At 48.8% G+C, this 26657-nt stretch overlaps 1 long non-coding RNA gene and 1 pseudogene across 2 annotated transcripts; both read right to left on the bottom strand.

The window, feature by feature from the left end:
• Nucleotides 1–376: 376 nt before the first annotated feature.
• Nucleotides 377–1432, bottom strand: LOC101721998 (actin-related protein 2/3 complex subunit 2 pseudogene; annotated as a pseudogene).
• Nucleotides 1433–17346: 15914 nt separating this feature from the next.
• Nucleotides 17347–22853, bottom strand: LOC110345853 (uncharacterized). 2 transcript variants are annotated; one of them, XR_015445125.1, is made up of 5 exons: nucleotides 22212–22853; nucleotides 21320–21542; nucleotides 19743–19851; nucleotides 19575–19664; nucleotides 17347–18428 (listed from the first exon to the last, which is right to left on the bottom strand). It is a non-coding gene; the product is annotated as an uncharacterized LOC110345853 (long non-coding RNA). The 2 variants fall into 2 exon arrangements; XR_002389472.2 differs by lacking the exon at nucleotides 19575–19664 and having other exon boundaries at nucleotides 17352–18428; nucleotides 22212–22848.
• Nucleotides 22854–26657: the final 3804 nt, after the last annotated feature.

Here is a 26657-nt window from a genome sequence, read left to right as displayed (position 1 = left end):
TTACTCTTCTCTCTTTGATGGTTAGGACTTTTTTTTTTTTTAAATAGAAAGTTTCTTTATTAATGACCCCAACCGTATTTCTTCAGATACAGGAGTTTTGAACTCAAATACTTAGGAGTAAACAAGTTAAGATTGCATTATCCTGCAACTCATGACCAGTAAGATATTGCAAAGCGAAACAGCTTGGAAAAGAGGGTGGGAGGGGAGGGAGGGAGGGAAGATAAAAGAAGAGGAATTGAGTTGATCAAGTGGAATTCTTTTTTTCTTTTAAATTCTTGGGAACTATGAAGTCCTTGCAAGCACAGCTCGTTTTTGCAGATTATTTTCCAAACGTGTACAAAATGGAACCCAAATGGAGAATCCCTTAGAACCTGGAGAGGTGCTACATGAAGGGCCTCGATTATCCAGCAGCAAGCTGTCCCGCCTTTAGTCGCCAGCGCTTCTTCCTCCATTCCCAAGAGTTAGCGGGATGAAAATGTTTTCCCTGTGATTGTTTTCATTTCTTTTTTCTCAGCATCTGGGCGTGCATGGTTCAGCACCTTGAGGAAGTCAGATGTTTTTGCCCGCATACGTGTGTGAATATAGGCCTTGGAGCACTTGATATGGTAGTGCAGGTAGTCCCAGAACGTGTGGATCAGGTTGATGGTGTTGTCTCGGGAACTGGCATTGGTATGGCGAGGGAACAGCACAAAGGTGAGTAGCCAGTGTTGTTGCCCACAGCGGCATCTGTGTCTTTCAGCTCTAGAGGAGGTTCCCTGTGGCTAAAGAGGACCTGGGGGCTGTGTAGCTGGCTCTGCGTCCTTCTTTGAACTCCTGCATGAACACCTTTCCAATGACCACGTCGTCATCATCTTTAAACACTGTGCTGAAGACTACTGTGACTGTCCTTTTTGGATTCAACATACATGGTTTCATCGTCCCTATAGTGGATAACTGCCCTGTTCTCTCCTTCCTTGCCCTCTTCTTGGAATTGGAAGTATTTCTCAAAGACAGAGGCAAAACAATTTTGCTTCAACATGCCAGCCTGATGCACAATGGAATCTTTGGATGCAGGCAGATTCTCAAGGTCATCTAGCAAAGAGACACTGTATCCTGATTCTGGATTTACCAAGAAGCTTCCATAGCTTCCATAGCTCTTTAATAGCTCATCAGCACCATGTGCCTGAAGTTCCTTGTAGAATTTCAAAGAAATACTGACCATCACTTTTGTTTTGTCTCCATTAGGATTTGAAATATGATAGAGGACCCCATCAAAATCTGCAAATGTCACTTCTACTGCTTCTGGTTTATTTCCAGCAGCTGCGTTCTCGAACTTGAGCGTGAGCGTCTCCTCGATGATGCGGTTGTTCACCTCCAGCAGGATCATGGCGGCGGCTGGCCCCCGAAGCCTGAACCCGCCTGCCGAACGGCCGCCTCCGCCGCGGCCGCCTCACCGACCGGTTAGGACTTTTTTGTATCCTAAGACATTTTGTTTCTCCTATGCTCACAACGATTTTTTTCTGCCTAGGTTTCCTTCTTGAAATTTTCTAGCCTTTGGGGCAGTGTTCACATGTGGTGACGAATTGGTTCAAGATGTTTTCGGTGGTCACAGTCAGGATATCAGTAATTTGCAAAAAAAAAAAAAAATGCTTCATTACCTCGTACTGTTGTTTCAAATTCAAACAGGTTTTTGTTTTTTCATTTAACCTTTTTCTACTGTATTTACATCTACTTTCTTCCACACTGAGAACCCTAATTTTCAAGGAAATTGGAATGTTAGAATTGAAATCTTCCAGGCCGAGGATTTAGCTCAGTGGTTTCGCCGCTTGCTGTGCAAGTGCAAGGACCCAAGTTCAATCCCTGGTACCAAAAAAATAAATAAATAAATAAATAAAATCTTCCATAATTATTCACTTGTCTTAGCTCACCTGAAGCACACAGCAGTCTCATGATAATGTTAATACTCCCACCACCAGGTTGGAGAACTGAGAACTGTGAAACTGCTTTTTCCGCTTGCTCCCTCTCTTCCCTCTGTTATTGTTATCATGGCGATCTGTACCTCCACTGTCAGAAAAGCTCTTGTTTTTAGCTTTCTTTTGGCCTCAGTTCTCTAAGCAAGTGCATGGTTTGTGTCAACCACAGGCTCTCTGTTGTCGCTCTGACCCTTTGGCCAGGTGGCCCCCTTAGGAGGGCCCCTGGGACAGTGTTTTCTGATTCCTGCATTCCTGATTCTGATTTCTGATTCTTACTGATGACAGTTTGTGTTATCTTTATACTATCTCTTTTGAAAAACTGGTTTACTTGGATATAAATAACTTAGCTTGCATTCTGTCCTTTTGTGTATCTTAGCTAAGATGCTCTATTTTCTGGCATAAATGTTGCTATTTAAAAAAAAAACTGACAGCAATACAATTTTCTTTGCCTTATAAACCACATTGTTCTTTGTTCCTTTTTCTTTAAGTGTATGGCTTTCAATGCCTGTTTTGGTGTTGGTTATTTTCGCTCAATAAATCTTAGGTATACAAACTGCTCTTTCAGCAGATAGTTTCAAATCTTTTTCTTTCAGAAAAGTATTCTTGAATGATAGTTTTTAGTATTTTCTGGTTTTTGTTCTAGTTTTCAGGAGCTCCCATTATCCATATATTGGATCTTCTCTGCCTATTTTCAATGCTTTTAACATCCTTCCAAATCTTTGATGTTTTTATTTTAAAAAATCTGCCTCTCATCATATATACTGTAAGGAATTTTCTTGTGCTCTTTGCATTGTATTTCTTCTTGTTTTTTTCTTTATTCCTAAAGTACTTTTTCTCATTCATTTTTCCTTTCTCCCTCTCTTCCTTCCTCCTTCCTCTCTTTCTTTTTTCTCTTTCTCTTTCTCACTCTTCCCTGCTCTTTCCTTCCTTTTTCTCTTCCCATCCTTTCCCCTTCCTTCCTTCCTTCCTTCCTTCCTTCCTTCCGGCTGGAGAGGGAACCCAGGGCCTCATACATGCTAGGCAAGTATTCTATAACTAACCTACTGCCCCAGCCTTTCCATGTCTAATTTTCAAGTTCTATCTTCTTTTCTCTCCACCCCTTTCTTTCTGAAATTCTAGTTTATGTTTTCCCTTTGTGTACTGTATCATATCCATAATGACTTTAGTTTTTTTATAGTAGATTTGAATTAAGTCTATTTTGTGAGCATGTCTTTCTGGTGTGCTTTGTCTATTAGTATATTATTCTGGTTCGTGTTCTCTTTTTACCTTATAATAAGTTAGTATAAAATTATATGTAATAATTTCCTATCAGTCATTTTTATGCTGATTTAGTTTTCTCAAACTTTTCCCGGGAGGCTTGGTTCAGATAGCTCCTCCAACTTCACAGGACTCCTGTTGTTTTCATATAATATTACAAATGTGGCATTGGCCATGGGGGTGCATGCCTGTAATCCCAGCACACTGCGAGGCCAAGGCCAGAGGGTCACAAGTTTAAACTCAGCCTAGGCAACTTCACTATATATGTGTGTGTGTGTGCGTGTGTGTGTGTGTGTGTAGAGTGAGGCCCTATCTCTAAAATAATATAAATAAAATAAAATTCTGGAAATGTAGCTCAGTGCAAAGGCCCTGGGTTCAATTCTTAGTAATACAAAAAAGGGAGGCAGCTGTCTGAGCTCCCTGACTTTGTCCCTCTGTGACTCTTTTCTAGCCTTTCCCTTTCCCTGAACGCCATGGTTCTGTTATTGCTCTGCTTGCACTGCCAGCCAGCAGTTTCTTCTCATTGTGGCCCCATCCTCGGCTCTTTCTGGTTCATCACAGCGGGCAGCTGAGACACAGTGAGACCCATGCCGGCTTCTTCTGGGGGTTCCAGGTGGTTACCCTGCAGTGAGAGGTCCACGTGTGACTGACAAAGAGTGATGTGAAGGCTCTCTCATTACTGTGTGTGTGACGTTCCTCAAGCCAGAAACCAGAAGAACACAGCTAACCCACAATAGGGGCAAGTGCAGCCAGGTGAGTAGACTGGCCAGTCTGCTTTGGGGACAGACCGGAAACAGGGGCGCCTAAGTGCTATTCTCCAGAAGGTGTCTCCTCTGAAGTCTGGAATAGCCACACGTAAACTGTTCCAGGCTTTCCACTGGTGCAGGGCCGAGCTGCAGTTCGAGTGTATATGTTAAAATCCTCACCGGCAGTGGTGTTAGAAGGCTGTGTCAGGCAGCTTTCTGTGACTAACAAAGAGAAAGGTTTACTTGGGCTCACAGCTTTGAACCTTTCAGTCCGTGCTCATCTGGCCTCACTGCTTTGGGCCTACGGTTCCCACCATGGTGGGAGAGGGTGGTCAATGAAGCCCCTTCACCTCAGGGCTGGGTGAAACTCAGAGGAAAGGAGGAGCAGGGGACCCAGTGTCCCCTTTGAGGGCAGGCCCCAGTGGCCTAACACATCCTGCTAGGCCCCACCTCTGTTGCCTCCTGAAAGCAGGCTGTGAGAAATACCTGCCTGTTGTGCCCCGTGAGGGTAGAGTGAGAAGACAGCTCTCCCCAGGCCCAAGTCTGCTGCTGCCCTGGACCTGGACTCTGCTGCGTATAAGCGCCCTGGCCTACCGAATCTTGATACAGCAGCCCTGATGGTCTAAGACGGGGTAAATGTGGGCTGTGACCAGAAACTGTTTACTGAAGGGTTATGATGCTTATGGTTGGTGTGGTCACAATTTTATACATTTATTAGACAAATCCTGGGTGAGCATCTGCTTTGGGCCAGGCTTTTGCTGGAGATGGGGAAGACATCATTATAGAAATTCTAGGCCTCTTCTGCTCATAAAATGAAAACCTGATGCACATCATTCAGATATTTCCAACTCTGTGAAGTGACAGTATTTGTTCTTGGGGACAATGGTTCCATGAGAAGTTTCACCTTGTTGAAAGCAGAGTCCTCACTGAAGGACATTCACATTTCTTGCTTTTAAAATGTTCCCACATATTAAAATAAAATGGTATTCACGTCTCTGTTTCTGGTTTTAATTTTCTCCTTTAGAGCCAAAATCAGATTTCAGTTTCTAAGGAAGCTTATCATGGTGGAAATGGATTGGGCTTTTATACTGCTTGGGACTCTCCCGTTTGAACCCCTTGTCTCAAAGGGCTTTATCTTCTGCTTTTAGGCAGATGTTCCTATGATCTCCAAAGAAGCCCGCCACTGGGGCCTGCCTTTATCATGAAATGTGATAAGGGGGCCAAGGGTCAGCTTTATTGTTCAAGAGAATGCTAAAACTTCACAGGAAAAGCATTTATCATCTGATCACTTGTTGGCAGGGTTTATAGCTCTGGGGAAGATGAGAGAGTTGTTGAAGTTCAGCATCATGGTTTCCCTGCAATTAGGAAAGCAAAAGTCTCTAAAACAGGATTAGTTTATTAGCTTGTGTTCTCTGGGTGATTGGTGTCCCCTGGAGCTGACTCCATTCACCGAGCCTTTGTTTGGCTCCATCCAGGTGCTCAGATGCACTCTACCAGCCAGCGAGGTCCAGCACTTACATGCAGGCTGGTGGAGAGAAGCCCACATTTCCTGGTCACTCGGGGCTGAGCTGCCCTGGGACTCCACATGCAGGGCTCCAGGCAGTCTTCCTAGCAACCCCAGGGGAATCCCAGCTGAGGAGGCGCCAAGTCAGACCAGGAAAGGCTGGACTCAGCCATGGCTCCTGCCTAGGAAAACCTTCCAAGCTTCAACTGTGCAGTGTCTCAGAACAGACCTGTCTATCTCGGAGGAGGCTTTTATATGTTGACAATATGCGAGTGCACACACATTTATGTTTATGGATACACACACACACATATATGTCCACACTTCTAGTTCCTGATACCACTGTATCCACACTGGGATTTCCCCACTGAGTAGCTGAACAGCATTTACAATGCTGGAGTTGATTATAATATAGGACCTCCAAATGATATAAAGGAAATAATAGAACTCCCAACCTGCTTGATGTTCCCCAAAATCAAAGAATGAATTCTAAAAATCAGACCTCCTAAATTTAAGGACCCAATCCAAAAATGGACATCTGAAATGAACAGACATTTCTCAGACAAAGAAGTAGAAATGGCAAATAAACATATGAAAAAATGTTCAACATCATTGGCGATTCAGGAGATACAAATGAAAACAATGCTGAGATTCTACCTCACTCCAGAAAAAATGGTTGCTATCATGAAATCAACCATTAACAAATGCTGGTGGGGCTGTGGGGAAAGAGGAACCCTGCTCCACTGCTGGTGGGAGTGTAGACTGGTGCAACCACTGTGGAAATCAGTATGGAGATACCTCAAAGAACTAGGACTGGAAGTCCCATTTGACCCAGCTATTCCCCTGCTGGGGATCTTCCCCAAAGAATTAAAAGAATCATACCACAGTGATATATGTGCACCCATATTCATAGCAGCACAGTTTGTGATAGCTAAAACTTGGAAGCAGCCCAAATGCCCATCAACTGGAAACTGGATAAAGAAAATGTGGTTTTTTAATAAAATGGAGTACTACTCAGCCATAAAAAATGAGAAATTAGAGACATTTATAGCTAAATGGATGGACATTGAGGTGATACTCTTAAGTGAAATAAATAGGACACATACGTGTAAATACAGAATAGTTTCTCTAGTGTGAGAAACTGAAAGTGTAAATAAGGACTAAAAGGTATAATAGATAATGTGAAATAGGAAGAAAAGGGGCAAAGGGGATGGGGAAGTGGGAGGGGTAGGGGAAAAGAAGAAAAGGGAATAGAATTAATATGAGAAAAGGAAAAAATGGAAACAAAGTCTTTGTAAATAGGGAGGGATGGCGGGGTGGAAGGGAGGGCAGGGGAAGGGGAAAAAATAAGAACCAAGAGAGACTATGTAAAGGTGCAAATTTCCAATGATGAATGTCATTATATTGTATGCCTAAAATGTACCAATAAAATAAAATTTTTTAAAAAAGAGTGAATGTAAGAAACGACAGGTTAAGAGTAGGAAGTATTTATCAAGAAGGAGAGACCTGATAGCTCCTGAGAGAGACAGAAGGGGGCCGAATGGGTTGCCGGGGATCCCATTTCACCAGGGAAGTTTTATAAAGCAAAATCACAAGGTGGGTACAACGTGGGGCAGAACTTTGATCAACCAATGGGATTACAAGTATAGCTGCTTAGGTAACGTTGATCTGGGGGGAGAAAGTCATGCAGCAAGTACACATGGAAAGAACAGAGAACTTTTTTTAGAAAGGCAAGGGTCCAGAGGTCTTGGTCACCCACCAGAGTGAATGAGGTCTATCTAGACCGCATTAGACGAGGTGTTACCACGTATCTTATCCCTTGGGAAGGTATGTAGGCCTGGTCATTTCATCCTTATCTTGAGGCCTGGCCTTCGACAGGTGCATCTCCAGCCACAGCTGTAATGTGTTTTCATCTTTTGCACTGGCTCTCTCGAGGGCCTAGCCCTGTCTGACTGCCTGTGATATTTCTACTTAACTTAGCCATCTGTAATAATCAGAAGCAATGTGGTCACAGCAGTTCTGACTTGTCCCATTTCTTTCTATCTATTATATGACCCAAGAGGCACAGTAGAATATGGAAAAGTGGCAAATACTTTAAAAGTATCCACAGTCAAGATGGCACTCACGCAATGGGTTCAGCTCAGGCCTCACCTCTTCCAGAAAATCTGCCCTGACTCCCCCTCCACAGACTGGGAGATGCCCAGCAAAAGGCTGGCACACCGCTGGGTCTCTGTCACAGCCATAACATCCTATCTGTTGGTCCTTACTGTCATGGAGTTGACAGGCTGTGGGCAGGAAATAGAAGGTCAAGTGAAATACTGCACCAGAGAATGGTTGGGAAGGGTAAAAGGCAATGCCATTGTCCATTGCATGGCAAGAGAGATGCATGGAAGAGGAGAGGCAGTGGTAAAGGACAGGCCATGGAGCGCAAAGATGGGTCTCCCAGGGGTGCTCTGGGGAGATGCCAGGCTTGGAGTCTGGGTAGGATGAGGCCAGTGTGGGCCCCACCCAGCTAGGATGCCTAACTCCTCTCCAGGGCTAACATTTTTTTTTCTGCAAGGGTGACCTACTTGAGCCAAGGCCTCTCAGAAGGAGTGGGCCTCTGCAGTGGCAGAGGAGCACAGTGAACTTGGGCATTCCCCTTCAACTCTGAACTTGACCGTCTTGGAATTTCGTGGCCCAGACAGGTTATCAGGGCATCCTCAGCCTTGCATTGGCTGGGAGTGGGGCTCCCATCCATCCCAGGCAGTTTGGCTCCATGCTCTTAACTAATTTCTGAATGAATATATTCGGGAAAAGCAGCACTGCACCTGAGGCGGGAGGCTCAGAGGGGAAGAGTCACTCAGCACAAGACATAGCTTAGCCAGCAACAAAAGGCAGAGCAAGACCTTGCTGCTTTCAAAGTATCCAAGAGTGGGACTCAGTTTCCCTTCCTGCCCTTGGGTCCTGCTTGGGCTTTCCAGATCAGGGTCCCCTTTCCCCATGTGGATCCCCTCCCCTGGCCCTCCTCTTTCGCTGCACCTGCAGGACAGGTATGGCCTGCCTGGCCCTCCTCTGCCCTCTGATGGGAGCTCACCACTTGCTGGAGCTCCAGACCCCTTTCAGGGCTCGAGGCCCGAACGTGGCCTGCAGGAATAGTGTCCTACCAGGTCTCCCTTCCTCCCCCTACAAACCAGCACCAGGGGCAGCGGTGTGTGTGTGTGTGGGGGGTTCCCTGCCAAAGCACAAAAAGGCCGCACTGTACACTGCTCAGTCCTTCCAACTTCCAGGCTCAGAGAGTGAAATAAACCCAAGTGCCACCTGCAGCCCACAAGGCCTCGGCCCTCACCACGCAGCCTCCTCCAGAGCAAATCCTGGAGGCCCAGAGCTCATAGACTCACCCACCTACTTCCAAGTGCCCAGGAGTTGTGAGCTGGTGGAAGATGGAGAGCAGCTGCCGTTATAACCACTGGAGCGGACTGAGGGCCACATCCTCCCAGGCCCATTGAGTACAGCAAAGGGTGGACCTGGGCTGAGGTAGACCAGATGTCCCCACCTCCAGTCCCCATTTTGAGTGGGCCATGTGACTCATGTTGGGAACATGATTGGATCCATCTACTCCATGTTCAGGACCCAGCCAGAGAGGGGGAGGTGGCAGTCCAACAGGTGGACAAGTGTAGCTCGCAAGCTAAGGTCTTCAGGGTGCAGCCAGCAGCCCTTTCTGCAAAAGGAGTTGCTGCAAACAGTGACACCTCTTTCCTGTGCTGCCCTTGGGCCTCCCCCAGGCTCAGCAGCCCCAAGGGCCTGGCTCCCCAGCAAGGCCTCCCTGTTTGATTCCCACCCACACCCTACCATCCCTCCCGGGTGGAACAGGATGTTCTCATTGTGAACGGCAGAATCTTACATGCTTAAAGTGAAACAGAATCAATTAACTTAAGGAACAAGGAAGTCCACAGATAGAGCAGGCTTAAAGATTAAAATCATGTCACCGGCCCCTCTCTTCTCTCTCTCTCTCTCTCTCTCTCTCTCTCTCTCTCTCTCTCTCTCTTTCTCTCTCTCTCTCTCACTCACACACACACACACACACACACACACACACACACACACACACACACAGGACTTTGTGCTCCTCCGGGCGAGCTCCTCCATGAAGTAGGGAGAGAGAGCCCCCAGCTGTGTGCCACCATGCTCGAGACTCCTGAGGGTGGAAGAGGTCTTTCCCCAGCCTCCATAAGTACAGGCCAGCTTGGGACTGGTCACATTGGGTCATCTGTGTTTCCTGTGTCACTGTCACGACTATGGACGGGGAGACAGGAGGCTGTTTGTCCCTAGCAGCTGCACTGGTCCTGTGTGCATGGAGGACAGGCCAGGGGAGGGCAAGGAGGGAAGGCAGATTTTGGGAAGATGGGGGAAGGAGGGGCTATGGCCTCAGCACTTCCTGGTCTGGGGTGGGGGGGACTCCTGGCTATTTGGAGATATTGTTTCTGGCCTCATCCCTCATTCTGCCTGTACTTTCTCTGGCTGGGTCCTTCTCCTTGCTGTCTGCGGAGTGTTCTCATCTGCAGATGCATACAAGCAATGTTGCTGATTGGCCTTCTCATGTGGGGTCCATGTTGTCACTCTCTGGGCTGGGCTGGGTTACAGATATCTCCCCATCCCCTCATCCCTTTTCCCAAAGGTGGCTGAGCTTCAGATTCCAGTCATATGAATTCAGCACCTACAAGGCATCCATCACTTTCACATCTATCTTCTTTAAAAAATTTTTATTTTTATTAGTCCATGTTTGCAGTACACAATGATTACATTCCTCATGGGGAGTTGGTGTGTGGACATAGCACATCCTTTTTTTTTTTTTGGTGCCAGGAATCGAACTTGGGACCCTGTGCTTGTGAGGCAGGCGGCGGAACCACTGAGCTGAATCCCCGGCCCCAAGCACATCTTAATTCTCATTACTCCCTTTCCCCTCTTCTCCCTCCTCTCTCCCTCCACCTCTTGGTGCCCTTCCCATTTCCAAAAGATCTGTCTCTCTATTTTGTTTTGTTCTTTAATTTAGTTATATTTTGGGTTTCTCATATAGGATAAACCATGCAATATTTAACCTCATGTGTCTGATTTATTTCACTTAACATCATGATCTCAAGGTGCATCCATTTTCCTACAAATGACTCAAGTTTATTTTCCTTTATGGCAGAGCAGTACTCCATTGTGTATAAATGCTACATTTTCTTTATCTGTTCCTCTGTCGATGGGCATATAGACCACTTCCAAGATTTAGCTATTATGAACTGTGCTGCACATAACTTGGGTGTGCATATATCACTGAAATGATGTCTTTAACTCTTTTGGAATGACCCCTAGAAGGGAAATAGCTGAGTCAAATGGAATTTCTAGTTTTAGTTTTTTGAGGAATCTCCATTCTGGTGTCCACAGTGATCGCATTAGTTTACATTCCCACCAACAGTGTAGAAAGCCCCCCCCCCATGTCTTGCTGGTACTTGTTATTCTTTGAATTCTTGATAATAGCCATTCTTTCTGGAATAAGATGGAATGTCAGAGTTGTTTCAATTTGCATTTCTCTAATGGCCAGAAAATCTTCCTTGCTTACAGGATGACAGCTGAGGAAGTCAAGGCTAGGAGAGGTACACGCCCCTTGTCTTAGTTTGCTAAGGCTGCTGTAATAAATCATCACAATGAGTGGTTTAAAACAACAGGAGTTCTTCTTGTCCGGGCCAGGAGACTAGAATTCCAAGCCTAGCCATCATCAGGTGCAGCTTCTTCAGAGGCTGTGAGGGAGAACCCATTCTGCGGCTCTCTCCGAGCTTTAGTAGCAGCTGACAGTCCTTGGCATTACTTATCCTACAGACCCAGGACTCTGCATCTGCCCACATTGTCATGCGGCATCTTCTCCTATCTCTTCACATCCTCTTCTTATGAGGACACCAGGCGTATTGTATTCAGCATGACTTCATCTTAGTAATTCTGTCTGCAACAATCTCATCTCCAGATAGGGGTGCATCCTCAGGACCTGGGGTTAGGGCTTCAGTGTATCTAAAACTCATAAACAGTGAAGTCAGACCTCAAATCCAGCCTGCAGCAAAAGATACCTACTGCCAGACAATGCTTTGCATTTTTGTCTCTTTAAAATCCAACAGCCCTGTAAGATAAGCATTGCATCCATTTTTTATAGGTGAGAACATTAAGGCAGATGGAAGCTAAATGCTCAAGGTCAGCCAGGTGCAGTGGTCCAGGCCTGTAGTCCCAGCACCCTGGGAGGCTGAGAAAGGAGGACTGCAAGTTTGAGTCCTGTCTGAGCAACTTACTGAGGCCTTGTGTTAAAATAAAAAAAGGGCCGGGATGTAGCTAAGTACAAAGACCCTGGGTTCAATCCCCAGTACCGCAAAGGAAAAAAAAAATAGCTCTAAGTTACCAAACTGCTTAGGAGCAGAGTTGGGATTTGAGCAGGTTCTCCTGACTTGCCTGGTTTTCCCAGCTCCACCTTGCTGAGCATAGGGGGAACTGTATAAATGGTGGCAAAGTGCTAGGGGAGTCCTGAGTGGACAGCCCGCTACTGCCTGCAAAAGCTGGGGTAGGACTGGCAGAGAGAGAAATCCTGAAAGTCCTTCCTGGAGGAAGTGGCATTTCAGTTGAGTGGGTCTAGAAGCAGAGGTCAGATTTCCTGGTGCAGAGATGGGAGGGAAGACTGTTCTGGATGAGGCAAAGAGCAGAAGCAAGACTCAAGAAGGGCAGGAATGTCTTGGAGGAACCAAGAGGCAGTTCCAGCTGGCTGGTCCACAGCCCCCACCCACCGTCACGGGCTGCACAAGAAGGGCTGTGCCTGGGACCCATGCCTCGGAAGCCCACTTCCAAACCTGCATCTCCAGAAGACATCAGAAGCCCAAACAAATGGGACCGGCTGAGGGGCACCACTGTCCTTCTGCTTTCCAGATCCAACTGTGCCTCTGGAAGTGCGGAAGCCCTGTCTCCGCTGGCCCAGATCCATGCTAATGCCCAGTGAAAGCTTCCCAGTGTGGCGCTCCGTTGCCCAGGGCTGCTCTCTGCGTCAGGCCCTCAGCCTGTCAGGCCCAACAATTGAATAATATTTTTATATTTAGTCCCGGGCCATGGAGTCTTTTTTCCACTGCCAGGTTCGCCCGCACACTGAAGCTCCTGGGAATTGGGCCTCTGGATGCCCAGGAAATAAGCAGCTTGGGCAGGAAGTGGTGGGTGGTGCTGGGCCAGGTGAGACCTTGTGTCCTGGGGTGAGAAGGTGTCGTCCTCACGGGAGTCCTTCTGTGGCCTGGCAGAACAGGGGGAGAGCAGCAGTGTTGCCCAAGACCTGAGCACAGTCGTGCCTGTGTGTCGAGGCTGGCAGGGTCGGGGAGGGAGGTAGTGGGGGTGGAAGGGTGTTCACCTGGCTGGTGACCTGTGGAGATGGTGACAAGGAGCAGGTGACCACCCAGGAAAGTTTTCAGGATCAACAAGAGCTATGGGACACCGAAAGTGGGGTGCTGCATGAGGGAGAGGCAGGAGGAGCTCGGAGGGTTTAGTCAAAGGAAGGGTCCAGCAACAGGAGCCTCAGAGAGGGGCCAGAGACAACCCAGGCAAGGATGAAGCTGGTTCCCTGGCTTAGAGCAGGTGGCTCAGCCTTGGTGCTATTGGCATTCAGGGCCGGCTAGTTCTTTGTCCTGCACCACACTCTTGTGCATTGGAGGACAGGCAGCAGCATCCCTGGCCTCCACCCACTAGATGGCGCTGACACTCCCCCAACTGTGACAACTGAAAAACAGCCATTCCCAAATGTTGCTAGGGCTAGGACAGGGAGGTAGAATTGTCCCCTGATGAGCCTTAGCCAGACCTGGAGGTTGAACAGGTTTGGGATTTGGGGGTGGGTACCATTCCCAAAGGGAATGTGCAGGGAGAATAAGCAGAGGCAGGTGACATTTCTCAAAGACAACAGGAAGCTGGGATCTGGCTTAGAAATGGCAGGACCTCAGCTTACCAGTCTGTGTAATGGGAGTGATAAGATCGCCTGTCCACGGGGGACCTGTGGGATGGAATGAGACCATTTCTGGACGTGACATGGGGTAACTGTGTACTGGGAGCGGCTTGTGCGGCTGGCACTGTTTATCTTTGTTACTTCCCTGCAGTAATCTGGCTGTCACTCTCCTCCTTGTCCCCACCTGTCCCAGGCAGCTGCAGGCCTCTCAAAGACTAAGCCAGTTCCCATTTCCACCCAGCTGAAGAAACCTCGGTGGATCTCCTGCGGATGTTGTCTTGAAAGTGTCTGCACAGAGCGCGGGTCCCCGGAAGGATTTCTCCAGGAGGTGATGAGGTGTCACAGGCTATGAGGCTTTCCCAGGAGGGGATGTGTCACCACCAGCCATTTGACAGGGAAGAGAACTGCTCAGAGAGAAGGGGGACAGGCGGGAGCCCAGCTCAGCACGGGGCGGGTGGGGTGCAGGTGTCACACACATGATGGCAGCACCTATCCTGCTTTGAGCTCAGCAGAGGGACAAGACTGGGTGAGGGCATAAGTAAGAGAGAAGAGGTAAAAGTGTTTCCGAAACTGTCACCTCTACCCTGGGACAGCAGGGAGCTGGGGTGTCACACATTGGAGCGGTGGGAGAGGGCCGTGGACTGGCACCTGGCCCCTGCCTGGCTGGGGACAGAGGACAGAACACCCTTCCCTGCAGGGTGCAGGGTGGGGGGCTCCCTCCAGTCAGGAAGGCAGGAGGTGTGCACCCAGGTGCTGTGTTTATTGTACCCTTGTTTTGCATTGAATCTGGATTTAAAACTGTTACGCAAAGAGTACTCGCTGTGGCAATTAAGTATTTATACTCTCATTTAGCAATTTCCATTTTAGAAAAGAAAGCACACGTCATCAATGCCTGCCACTGCTGGCCCCTGCCCAGAGCGGCCCCAGCTTCAGGTGAGCCCAGCACAGCGCTGTCCCTGGTCCCTGGGGGCCCCTAGAAAGCCAGGTCGGGGATGGGGTTGGGGAGTGGAGCGGAGGCAACCTTAACCTGCAAGCGGAGCATGGTGCCTGACAGAGGACTTGATCTCAGGATCACAGCGCTTGGGTGCAAGCTCTGGCTGCAGCATGAACTAGCAAAATTAACTAGCAAAGTTAACTTCTCCGAGCCTCACTTTCACTGTCGGTAAGATGGTTATGAGGATTGCTGTGATGTGGCGATGTTGTGAACCTGAAACGAGATGCAGCTTGTGGTCCCCCGTCATATGGTGCCAAAGACCAAGAGAGACGGCTAAGATGCAGGCTCTCAGGCTGTTCCTCAGGGCTCCTGATCAAGTAAAACTAAGTCAGGATGCGGGGACATCCCGATCAGCTTCTAGGTGACTGTCACCCAGGCACATCCTTAGGAGACATGACTGTCTAAGCGCATCACAAGTCTTCAGTACATGTCATTACTGCAATTACCACAACAAAAATGATACATGATGAAATATCCCAAAACCCAGTGGCTTAAGTCTTCGCTGGGGTTGTCCACAGGTCCTATATCCACTGGCCACACACATACCTTGTCCACCCCTGGCTAGTCTATGTAGGTGCTCACAAAGGCAGTAGAGGTTCAAATGCTTTTAGGTCTCTGCTCACTACTACTGTTTGAGCATTTACTATGTACAGGGCATGGTGCGTAATGTTTTTTATCTAGTCCATATGATGCTAACAGTGAACTCACGAGGTTGTAGTTTAGTCCCTAACACTTTGTAGCAAGCTACATACTTGGTGGCTTAAGTAACACAGATTCATTATCTTACAGTTTTGGAGATCAAGAATGCAAAAAAAAAAAAAAAAGAATGCAAAAAAATATTGCCTGCCTCACAAGCACAAGTTCCCGAGTTTGATTCCTGGTACCAAAAAAAAAAAAAAAAAAAAAAGAATCCAAAAATGGGGCTATGGTCAAGGGTTCAGCAGGACATGTTCCTTCTGAAGGGCTAGGAGATAATCCAACCCTTGTCCTTCTATAGGCCATGCACATCCCTTAGCTTGGGGCTCCCTTGCAGCAAAGGGATAACTGGAAGCATGGATGGATGGATGGGTTGGTAGATGGATGGATGGGTGGTTGGATGGATGAATAGATGGGTGCATGGGTGGTTGGATGATGGATGGTAGGTAGGTGGATGGGTAAATGGGTAGATGGACTGGTGGGTAGATACGTGTATGGATGGATGGACGGATGGAAGGGTGATGGATGGACAGATGATGGATGGGTGGATAGGTGGATGGACGGACACTTAGAATGTCTTCTCTCCTCTCTAGGTTCTTGTTTCCTTAACTAAGATGATTGCAAAACGTCCTTTTCCCATTCCAGTCCCAGAGCTGGGATTTTTTTCTACCTCCACCAACACCAGAATGCTTCCCACTTGGCTTCTCAGAGAGGGCTTGTTCTCTTTTCAAGCCTCCCACTGAACCAGTCTGCTCCAGTTATGAGAAAATAAGCCTGTCACTTAATCACCAGTGATGTCAGTCGGGAAAACTTAAACAAAGAGATTAGTTCTGCTTTTGTCAGTGCAGTGGAGAGCATGAAATATTTAACAGCACCCTAATGTGGAACAGATGGGACCCTCCGTCTCTTCCACGTCTACCAACAGCCAAGCCGGGAGGCCCATTGGGAGAGTGTATGGGCTGGAGAGCTGCCACAGGACTGCTGGCCCGGGAGCTGCAGGTCCGGGTCAGCCTGACCCAGCCTGCTCAGTTATCCATTGAGGGGATCAAGTTGCATTCCCAGGGAACCCTGGAAATGCCACAGTGGGTCCAGATGTGATATCAGGGTCAGGTCCCCACAAGCTTTTTGCATTTATCATTGTTTTTCCACCATGTGTTGATTACATCATGGAATTCTACCCACAAAAGCCAAAGCTTTGAAAAATTACCCAGGATCAAATTTTGGGTATGTGCTGTGTGACCTTGGGCAAGCCAGTTACCTCTCTGAGCCTGTACTTTCAGCAGTAACAGAGAGATGAGCCAGCTGGAAGTTTTGCTGGGAAGCCAAGTAGGATCATGCATGAAAAGCCTCAGAGAAACCCAGCAGAGCAGGTTCAGGCTGAGCTCAGGCTGGTGGAGAAGTGACCAAGCTCAAAATCTGGGTCCCCTGGGAAGGTTTCCCCACACATGTGGCTGCGGGTTTGCACCACACCGAATTGCAGCATTTTTGAGCTACAAAGGATCTCGTGAATTATTTAGACCAGGGCAGCAACTGGACAGGCCGTGCCTCCCTCTGTGATGCTTCTTGGTGTATTGGATTGTAGTGAAGTGTGTTTGCTGGCCATACTGGGGGTTGAACCCAGGACCTTCTCACTGAGCTACATCCCCAGCCCTCTGTGTTTTATCCTGAGACAGGGTCTCACTAAGTTTTCCAGGCTGAGCTTGAACTTGAGATTCTCCTGCCTCAGCCTCCCAGAGTGCTGGGATTGCAGGTGTGAGCCACCACGCCCGGCTCCATGATGCTTTTCTACATTTTATGTAGCCTGCTGTTCTGTGTTTCCTGTCCAGATTCCAAAAGCAGATGGGTTTATGGACCTGTGTTTCGAGCAATCTCCTTCATCTTTGAGATGACACTAGGAACAGAGCGGGGTGAACGTGCTCCTTTCTGCCTGGCCGTGGCAGGCGTCGTCCAGTGACGGTGCAGCCTTCCCTAAGGTGTGCAGCCCTGGGGCATATCCTCTCTACCCTCAGCAGTACCACATAGTCAACAACAACAACAACACAAAACCCACGGACTGGGCAGCCAGCCAAGTAACCTATTAGGCTCTGAGGGTGAAGAGATTTTGTCCAGATCCGCAGCTCTGCTCAGTCCCCTTACAGCCTGCAGAGGGCAGAGGCCACACTGTGGTTTGTGTTGCTGAGCGGGGCACATTCTTTGCCTCGAGGGAGGTCACAGTGTTATGGGCAGGGCCACAGAGCTCACCACACCGTGCCACGCCACGCCGCAGCTCTGCCGAAACCACAGCTCCCCGAGGTCCTAAGCCTGGGGTCAGTAAAGAACTAAAAAAAGGCAAATTCTGGTATAACAAAAGACAGTTTTTTAAAAAAATAAATTTTATTGGTACATTTTAGGTATACAATATGACATTCATCACTGGGAATTTGCACCTTTACATACTCTCTCTTGGTTCTTATTTTTCCCCCTTCCTCTGCCCTCCCTTCAACCCCTCCATCCCTCCCTATTTACAAAGACTTTGTTTCCATTTTTTCCTTTTCTCATATTAATCCCACTCCCTTCTTTCCTTTCCCCTAGCCCTCCCACTTCCCCTTCCCCTTTGCCCCTTTTCTTCCTATTTCACATTATCTATTATACCTTTTAGTCCTTATTTACACTTTCAGTTTCTCACACTAGAGAAACTATTCTGCATTTACAGATGTGTGTCCTATTTATTTCACTTAAGAGTATGGCCTCAATGTCCATCCATTTAGCTATAAATGTCTCTAATTTCTCATTTTTTATGGCTGAGTTCTACTCCATTTTATTAAAAACCCACATTTTCTTTATCCAGTCTCCAGGTGACGGGCATTTGGGCTCCTTCCAAGTTTTAGCTGTTACAAACTGTGCTGCTATGAACATGGGTGCACATGTAGCACTGTGGTATGAATCTTTTAATTCTTTGGGGAAGATCCCCAGCAGGGGAATAGTGGGGTCAAATGGGACTTCCAGTCCTAGTTAAAAGACAGTTTTTTTGGGGAAAAGGATGGAAAGGAAAGAGGATAAACAGCTACTGTGAGGTGGCAGGGGGCTTCAGAGCTAAGCCCTGAGCTCTTATCCTTGGCTCCTTTCATTACAGACAGCTGAGTTAGGTAGAAATATTACAGGCAGTCAGACAGGGCTGGGCCTGAGAGTCAGGGGAAAGGTGGAAGACATCACAGCTGCAGCTGGAGACGCATCTGCTGGAGACCAGGCCTCAAGATAAAGACGGAGATAAAGATGACTGGGCCTGCATACTTCCTCCAAAGACAAACGCCGGACCTAATGAAATCTAGATAGACAGCAGTCACCCCATGGGTGACCAAGACCTCTGAACCCACTATTTCCTAGAAGAAGTCTTTGCTCTTTCCATCCTCACTTGTTAATGTGACTTGTTTCCCAATTGGACCACTATTACCTAAGCAACTGTACTTGTGACCTTATTGGTTGATCATGGCCATAACCCACAAACGTGGGTTTTGCTCTATAAAGCTGCCCTGTAAAGTGAGGTCCCCGGCTACTCACTGGGGTCTTCTCGTGCCTCTCAGATACCTTCTTAATAAATATTTTTCTACTCTTAACCTCTGTTGTCCCTAGAATTCATTCTTCAATTTTTAGAAAACACAAACTTGGTATATCAGACATCTAACAGGTTGGGAGATATAATATTTCATATTTCATCTCCTGTATCACTTTTACTGGGCACCAGTGTCTTCCATCCCCAGGTGGACACCTGCTGCTCTCTGATCTGTTGGCTTGACTGTCTTTAATCTAACTTAGGCCTTCTGGCCATTTGGTTTCTTCTTGTCCCTTTGTAACGAATACTCAAAGGGGGGCGGCCTATTAGGAAGGCAGCTTACTTAATGATTAAGTAATGGGGACGTGTGTACATGTGTTTCTGGTGCAATATTATTATGCTGACGTTACAGTGACAACATACATACATGTGTATAAGCCTAGGTGTGTGTGTGTAGGTCTGTGTCTGCATACCTCTTACGTATTAGATAAGGGTCCTTAGGTGGCTGTCTCTTACCACCCTTGCATTTGTCAGGTGGGTGAGGGCAGCTGGCTTTCCTGGTAATTGTGTTGCCTGGGCCTCTCCCAAGTCTGGCTAGCTTTCCCCTCCTTTGTCTTCCTAACTACCCTAACTGCAAAGTCTACCTGTGAGGGAAGAAAGCACTCAGTGGTAGAAGCAGAAACTGCTTTTTTTTTTGTACTGGGGATCGAACTTGGGACCTTGCGTTTGCGAGGCAGGCACCAGAACCACTGAGCTAAATCCCTGGCCCAGAAACTGCTTTTAATGGGTTTCCTCATTGATCTTAATAAAGCTCAAAGAGCCCTTTATCCTATCTTTACCTACAGGGCCCCCTGCCCTCACAACAGGAGCGCAGGGCTGGAGGGCCACCTTCTGACAGCGACCTTCGGGCAGCCCTCTCACCTCTCTCGGCCTTGTTTTCCCCTTCCGCAGATTCGGCACAGTGAAAGCTCTGCTGGCCACCGAGGGATCAGATGGAGGACGTGGGTGGACCTGCCCGGGGATGCTACCGTCACATTACTATCTCTCCATGCCTGGTACACACTGCCCAGACAGCAAAGGGCTGCTTACCTGCCGCCTCCAATTCCAGATAAGTTCAGACCTTGACACACGGGAAACTACAGCTTGTGGGAGATGACTGTGTTCTGTCTCCAGGGCCCTTGGTCAGGATGGAACGCTCCTTTCGGCAGAAACACTATTGTAAGATGTTTGGTATCGAAATGCACCCACTTTCTTTACAGGGCCCTGCATTGCTGAGCCCCACAGTGCACCCCCAAACTCTGGTTGCAGCTGCTCGGACCCCTCTCCTGACTGCTCCAAAACCCAGTGCCTCCTGACCCCCACAAAATCTTGTTTGCCCCATATTTTTCTCTTTCAAACTCAGTTTTTGTTTATTGGCTTATTTTTAATAGTACCGGGAGTTGAACCCAGCTTTAAAATAGGAAGAGTCCCCCACCCCCATAGTAACCCTCCAGTTGTGCACAATACCCAGAACAGGGAACTGGGCCCGGATTTAACTCCCTGGTTTCTGAAGAGCTGACCCCAAGGACCAAGCGTGGAGGTGGGGCCCCCAGGAACAGGCAGGCCAAGCCCTCCCAGGCTCCCAGGCTGAGGTCCAGGGTGCCGCGGCACGGCTCTGTGCCCACGTGTGGCTTGTGTGTGTGGGCAGTGTCAGTCTGTGTGCCCAGATCTGTGTGTGGTGTCCGTGTGTCTGCGGCAGGTAGTGTGTTCATGTGGCATCTGTGTGCTTGCTAGGACAGAGCTGAGAGCAGGAGTATACGCGTGTGTGTGTGGTGTGTGTGTGTATGCTGAGCGATGTGATGAGTGTGTCTGTCTGTGGTGTGGTGGGTGGGTGATGTACGTGTGTGTGATGTCTGTGTGGTATGTAAAGTTTCCGGGTGTGTGTGCAAGTGTGCACACGTACGGTGTGTGGCACTTGTGTCTGCCAGTGAGCCTGAGTGACTCACACTCACACCTGGCCCGAGGATTCATCCTGGGCTCCACGCAGTGCCTCCTGGGACACCTGTGCCTCCCTCTCCCAAGCAATCTCCTCCTGGTTTGCAGGATAAGGGTCCGAGGACCTGCTGCTCCACGAGCACCTCCGGCTGAGGCTCAGTTGCACTCCCCATATGACAGAGAGGGACTGGAGGTGCAGAGGGAGTGTGCAGCAAGGTCACAAAACAAGTTGGTGACTGGAGCTAGGGCTGGAAGCATTTCTTCCGATTCACACTATTGGCCATGGTGGCGCATGCCTGTGATCCCAGCATTTGGAAGGCTGAAGCCAGAGGATTGCTGTGCATTTGAAGCCAGCCTGGGCTACATAGCAAGACTGTCTGTCTGTCTGTCTCTCTCTCTCACACACATGCACACACACACAGTGCAATGTACTTTCTCCCGGTCCCCACAGGGAGGTAGGGCCAGCCTGCTTGGAAGGACCTTGCTGGGATTCAGGGGTGAGTGGCTGGCATACTGGGTGTGAAATGGTCCAAGTAGAACCTTGAATGGAGGTTGGCAGACAGCTCAGAGAAGGTCCCGGTAGTAAGCACTTTCGGGCTTTGTAGGATGAGGCAAAGTCGAAGATATTTCATACGTAGCTATGGAACCATGCAGAATCCAGTAACTTAGAACACTTTATGAATCACTCTTACCTTTCCTGGCCATCTGGCCTGCAGGTCTATGCAGGTTATAGGGGAAGAGACATCAAAGCAAAGAATGGAACCACAAACAGAGGCACGGACAAGAGGGTCAGAGCCCCAGAGGAGATCACAGAGCCGGGAGGGGGCGGCACGCAGGTCACAGGTGGGCCCAGGAGGAGAGGTGAAGTCCTGGGTGTATGAAGCTCAGTCACAGGGGGTGGGCAGGAGACCGGATCTGCAGAGAAACACTGCGGTGAGGCCAGTGCACCGGGGGAGAAGCCACTTTGGCCGATGGACCTCACCTGCTGCTTGTCCCGCTTTTCATGTGGGGACCCTCACTGCGGGTCCCTGGCCCACGTGCTGCCCGTGTGCCCAGGCTTCGCCCACTGTCTCGAGTGGTCACCCTGTGAGCTTCAGGCACAGGTGGGTGTCTTAGAACCGAACTCCACAGACCAGGAGCTCGGAAATGACAGAAATTCATTCCTCAGATTCTGGAGGTCAGAAATGCAAGATCAAAGTGCCGGCAGATGGGTGTCTCATGAACTCCACCTCCCGGTCTATAGGTGGCGCTGTCTGACCGTGTCCTCATGTGGCGGGAGGGCAAGCCAGCGCCCTGCGGGTCTCTATGTTAAGACACCAGTCCCACTCCTGAGGAAGTACTCTCCAACCTCCTCGTCTCCCCCAGATCTCACCTCCTAATATCATCACTGTGTGTGGGGGAGGGGACGGTATTTTCAACGTGTGCATCTGGGGACACAAACGTTCAGACAACAGTCACGGCCCACACTTTCAGGACACCTGCCCCAGCTGGTCCCCCCCCCCATCCCAGCCCACCCATCACTTCCCCTAACCCCAACGCCAGCTGCCTCAGTGATGGCGCCCGCCGTCACTAGTCGAACAGTACCTGAGAGGAGGGGTGAGGATGAAAGAAAAAACACACTTCAAAAGAAAAAAGACAGAGTCGTCAGGGCTCCCAAGACCGAGCTACGAGTTTATTTTTCTCTTCCCTTTTATACAACCCGTGAGTTTGTTACAGGTGAATTTGGTTGTTACAGGTGAGTTTGGTTGTTACATCATGACCCTTATCCAGGGACACCTGCTTCCCTGCTTTCCAGTCCCTTGGCAATTCCCCACCCTCATGGGCCTTCCCGTTTCTCGGGGCTACAGACCGTTCATCACATTCCAGGGCAATCTCTGAAGGTAAACATCCAATTTAGGTAAGGATGTGGTTCCTCATAACATAGTCTCCATACAATGGAGGGTAAGATTAAAAATGGAGTCTCCTTAGCTACCACCGCTCCCCACACCTCAGGAGTCCAGAATTGAAGCCTGGTGTGCACACGGCCTCACGGGAAGTGACAGAACCACTGACGACAGGATTGTGGCCCCTCTGAAGGCTGGTGACAAGTGACAGTGGGGAAGAGAATTCCCTCTGGGCCAGACTCATCATATATTCTGTTGTCCATTTTGCTTGGAAGGAGAAAAGAGCGTACAGATCTCCACAGACGAGTGGATGGTAGCCAGCACCAGAGAGCAGGCTCCTCGAGGGTAGGACTTTAGATTTCACCATTTTCTTTATTTTTGACATATAGCAGAGCACAATAATATTCTTTAATTCCTTATTTGTTTGCTTTTTAAGACATGGTCTCACTCAGTTGTAGCTCAAGCTGGCCATGATCCCAAGTGTTTGCACCACCACACCCAGCTTGTTAGTTCTTTCTCTTTTTCTCCTTGTGATACTGAGGATGGAATCCAGCCCCTCAGAAGATAGGCAAATGCTCTACCACTGACTACATTCCAGCTACTTTACTTAATTCTATGTTCTACTTAAGGATGGTCAGGGCTGGGAAAGAACAAGATTGGGGGCTGGCTGGAGAGTTGGAGGGAGACACGTAGGGAGCCTTCTTACCAAGGGTCTTGGGTGTGAGCTGTGGGTGAGCTGAATGCTCACAACAGTCCAAGCATGGAGGGGCTCTTCTTCAACAGGTGGTCGAGACAGTCAGCTCCCTGGGGGCTTGCTCATGAACAAAGAAGCGTGGTGGCAGGGACAGTGGCAACTAACCTCATCATTTAATTCAGAGACCTTGGGCCACCAGGTCAAGATTGTGAATGAAGACCATGTTCATGATCAGAATAATGGCCCCGGCACGTGGAGAAGCATAGGGTGGACTCTTCCGAGTAGAGGCGATGGTTCGTTTGTTGTCTTTTCTTTTTGCTGAATCCTGAACCAGCCCAGCCAGACCTCTCTCTCAGAAGTGGCTTTTTTTTCATTTAAGGCTTAAAACTTAAAGCACTGAGCAGCAGGTGCCCCCTCTGGGGTCTGGTTTTCCCCAGGGAAAGACAGCAAGGAACACGTACCAGAAGCTGGGGGTAGGTGTCAATGCTAGGTCAGCTGGGGTCCATACAGTGATATTTTACTTATCTTTCCCCTTTACTCAGTTCTTCCCTGCCTCTAACAAACAGAATTGGGAGATAGAAACAGTCCTTTTTAAGGGCTTCCTAATTCAAGATTGTGAAATTCTTGGCCTGGGTGGGGCTGAAGGGAACATGATATTTTTCTCCAAAATGAAGAGTCCCAATTTATGTCAGTGTTAGGAAAAAACCAAAACTGACAGTTAGACGAGACTCTCATGGACTATTTCATGGTCATTAGGCTAAAAAATTTATATCAGCAGCATTTAATCATTCTCACCTGCCTATGGGCATGCCACCCTGAACACGCCCGATCGCCTCTAATCTTTCCCAACTGCAGAGAATAAGAAAATCAGAAGGTAACCATATGGCTTAGCTCTAGATGTCCCGCCAAAACCTCATGAGCTCATAGGTGGGGCTTTTGGGGGTAACTGGATCATACGTGTGTGGTATTGGATCAGAGTGTGCTACTGGATCAGGGTTGTGGAACTGGATCACACGTGTGTGGAACTGGATCAGGGTATATGGTACTGGATCACACGTGTGTGGTATGGGATCACACATGTGTGCTACTGGATCACAAGTGTGTGGAACTGGATCATGGTGTGTGGTACTGGATCAGGGTGTGTGGTACTGGATCATACATGTGTGGTACTGGATCAGGGTGTGTGGAACTGCATCAAGGTGTGTGGTACTGGATCACACGTGTGATGCTGGATCAAGGTGTGTGGAACTGGATCAGTGTGTGTGGTACTGGATCAGGGTGTGTGAAATTGGATCACCCATACATGTTCTTGCCGCGAGGCCCTGAGTGAGCCGCACAGCTCCTCTGGAAGCCTAAAGGAGTGAAGCTGGCTGGGCAAGGTCACTCCAGGGGCAGTGGGAGCCAGGGCTGGTGAGATGGTGACGGGAAAGGCCAAGGTCACGTAGCTGAATCACATTGTCACCTAGGGGTTCCGTGAGAAGATGATGACGCTCCCCAATTCAACAAGTCCCTGTTAGGTCTGGAAGCTGCACACAAAAACAGAGGTCCCATACTTACATCTACAGGATGCCTGGCTGGAGGGAAGAAATCACATAGTAGTAAAAATGAAAGAATTACCCAGCCAGGAATCTGAGAGAGATTTAGAAAATGTGTGTGTTTAATGTTACTTTCACAGTGAGCTGAGTGCCTGTGAAGGTGTTAAATTAAAACGACAGATGCCGAATGCAGTTTTCTCATTGAAACAGTGTTTTAACAGTAAAATTCCTGACTTGAACTTTGATGGCTCCATTGTAGAAATAAATGTGTGCACCACGTTCTGCTAATGTTAGTGACACGCAGCACACCTGTACCTGATATAGACTCACACTGCTTAAAATCAGCTAATGGGGCAACGGCAGGACCAAGTCCACGCAGACCCAGAGGGCAGAGGAACCCAGGGACAAGGTTCCGTCTTCACAGAAGACTCTTAGTGTTTGGACAAGTAATCAGAAGGTGAGGGCCTCCTCCCTCCGTGAAGGCCATAGGATGCACAAGGGCGTCTCAAGGGCATTCGGCTGCACTATAGGGCTTTAGACCAGTGACCCACAAATACTTGGCAGAATTCCTCCTTTAGTAACAAATTCCCTGCAGCCCACAGGGGTCTTGCTCCTGCCTGGCTGGAAAGTGGCCCTGCCACTTCTACCCTTGCCCTAGCAGCTGCGGTGTGGATGACATCATCATTTCCCCTGCCTGTCGCCAAGCTGGGCTGGGGAAGCCACGAGCCTTGTGTCCCCAGAGGGCAGCCTCTGGTCCATCCTTGCTCTTCCTCTGTAGTTGTGCTGCTCCATGCCAACCAAGCTCTCAGGACTGATGTGCATGTGAAACACAGCTGCAGGGCAGGGTAGCAAATCCGAAGGTTCAACATTTGCATCACTCAGTTTCTGACACCTCTTGCCTCAGTACAGAGATCGACCGGGGCGTGGTGGTGCACACCCGTAATCCCAGCACTCAGGAGGCTGAGGTGGGACGCAGGAAGATCACCGTGAGTTCAAGGCCAGCCTGGACTACATAGTGTCAGAACAAAAACAAAACCACTGAGACCACAACTTTGTCCCTTCCTTTCACCAGGGAAAGCCTACAGGTGTAACGTTTCTCACCCAAGAACCTGTCTCTCTTCCTCCAAAAGGAGAAGGATCTCTAAGCTAACAGAGATGAAAAAAAGTCAGGAAAAGTATTACATGCATTCTTAGGATAATGGCAGATTTTTTGTTTTTTGGTACCGGGAATCGAACGCAAGACCTTGCGCTTGTGAGGCAGGCGCCGGAACCACTGAGCTAAATCCCTGGCCCAGTGGAAGGTTTGTAAAAGAATTCTTATTTGGGGGAATAAGTGACACGAGAGGCAAGGCTTTGCTAAATCCTTCTCTGGGAAAGTGTGTACCACCGAGCTTCCGGAAGCAGAAGGTTCGGGATGCGCATGCGCCTGCTCTTGACTGGCCAGGTCACCCAAAGGGTGATTGTTGAAGCCTCCCTCCGCTTGCAGCGAGACCTGGGTTCACGTGTAGGGTTCCGGGTGGGCAGGAGGACGGTGTCCTCATTCTAGGGACAGGTCCTTCCCTCCCCTTCTCATTCATATCTTACAAGGCCCTTGGGCAGCCAGACCCCCAAACCCAAGAAGTGTTTGTTAAACAAAAGTCACCAGAGCCTTAATCCCCGGGAAGAAGCAGCTGGAAGCCCTGTTTACCTGCGAGTTTCTATTTCCTGGTCATTTCTGGCCCTGGCTCGGCACTTGATGTGAATGCTGGAATTTTCAGATCCACCCCAGGGTCGGGGACTGAGGCCGAGGAGACCCTAGGCATGTTCCTGAGCTGCTCCTGGGCCATGACTGTCACATTGGCTCCAGTGCTGCTGCTGCTCCAGTGTCGCCTCTGCAGGGCTGACAGGCCATGGACCTGTCTGGAAAAGAGCCTGGGGT

Source organism: Heterocephalus glaber, unplaced genomic scaffold, assembly GCF_053883595.1.
Source record: "Heterocephalus glaber isolate CG9 unplaced genomic scaffold, H.glaber_assembly_v1.0 deba00001608, whole genome shotgun sequence".
Lineage (NCBI taxonomy): Eukaryota > Metazoa > Chordata > Mammalia > Rodentia > Bathyergidae > Heterocephalus > Heterocephalus glaber.
Note: the sequence above shows the minus strand (reverse complement) of the source record. Positions and strands in the feature narration are given on the sequence as shown.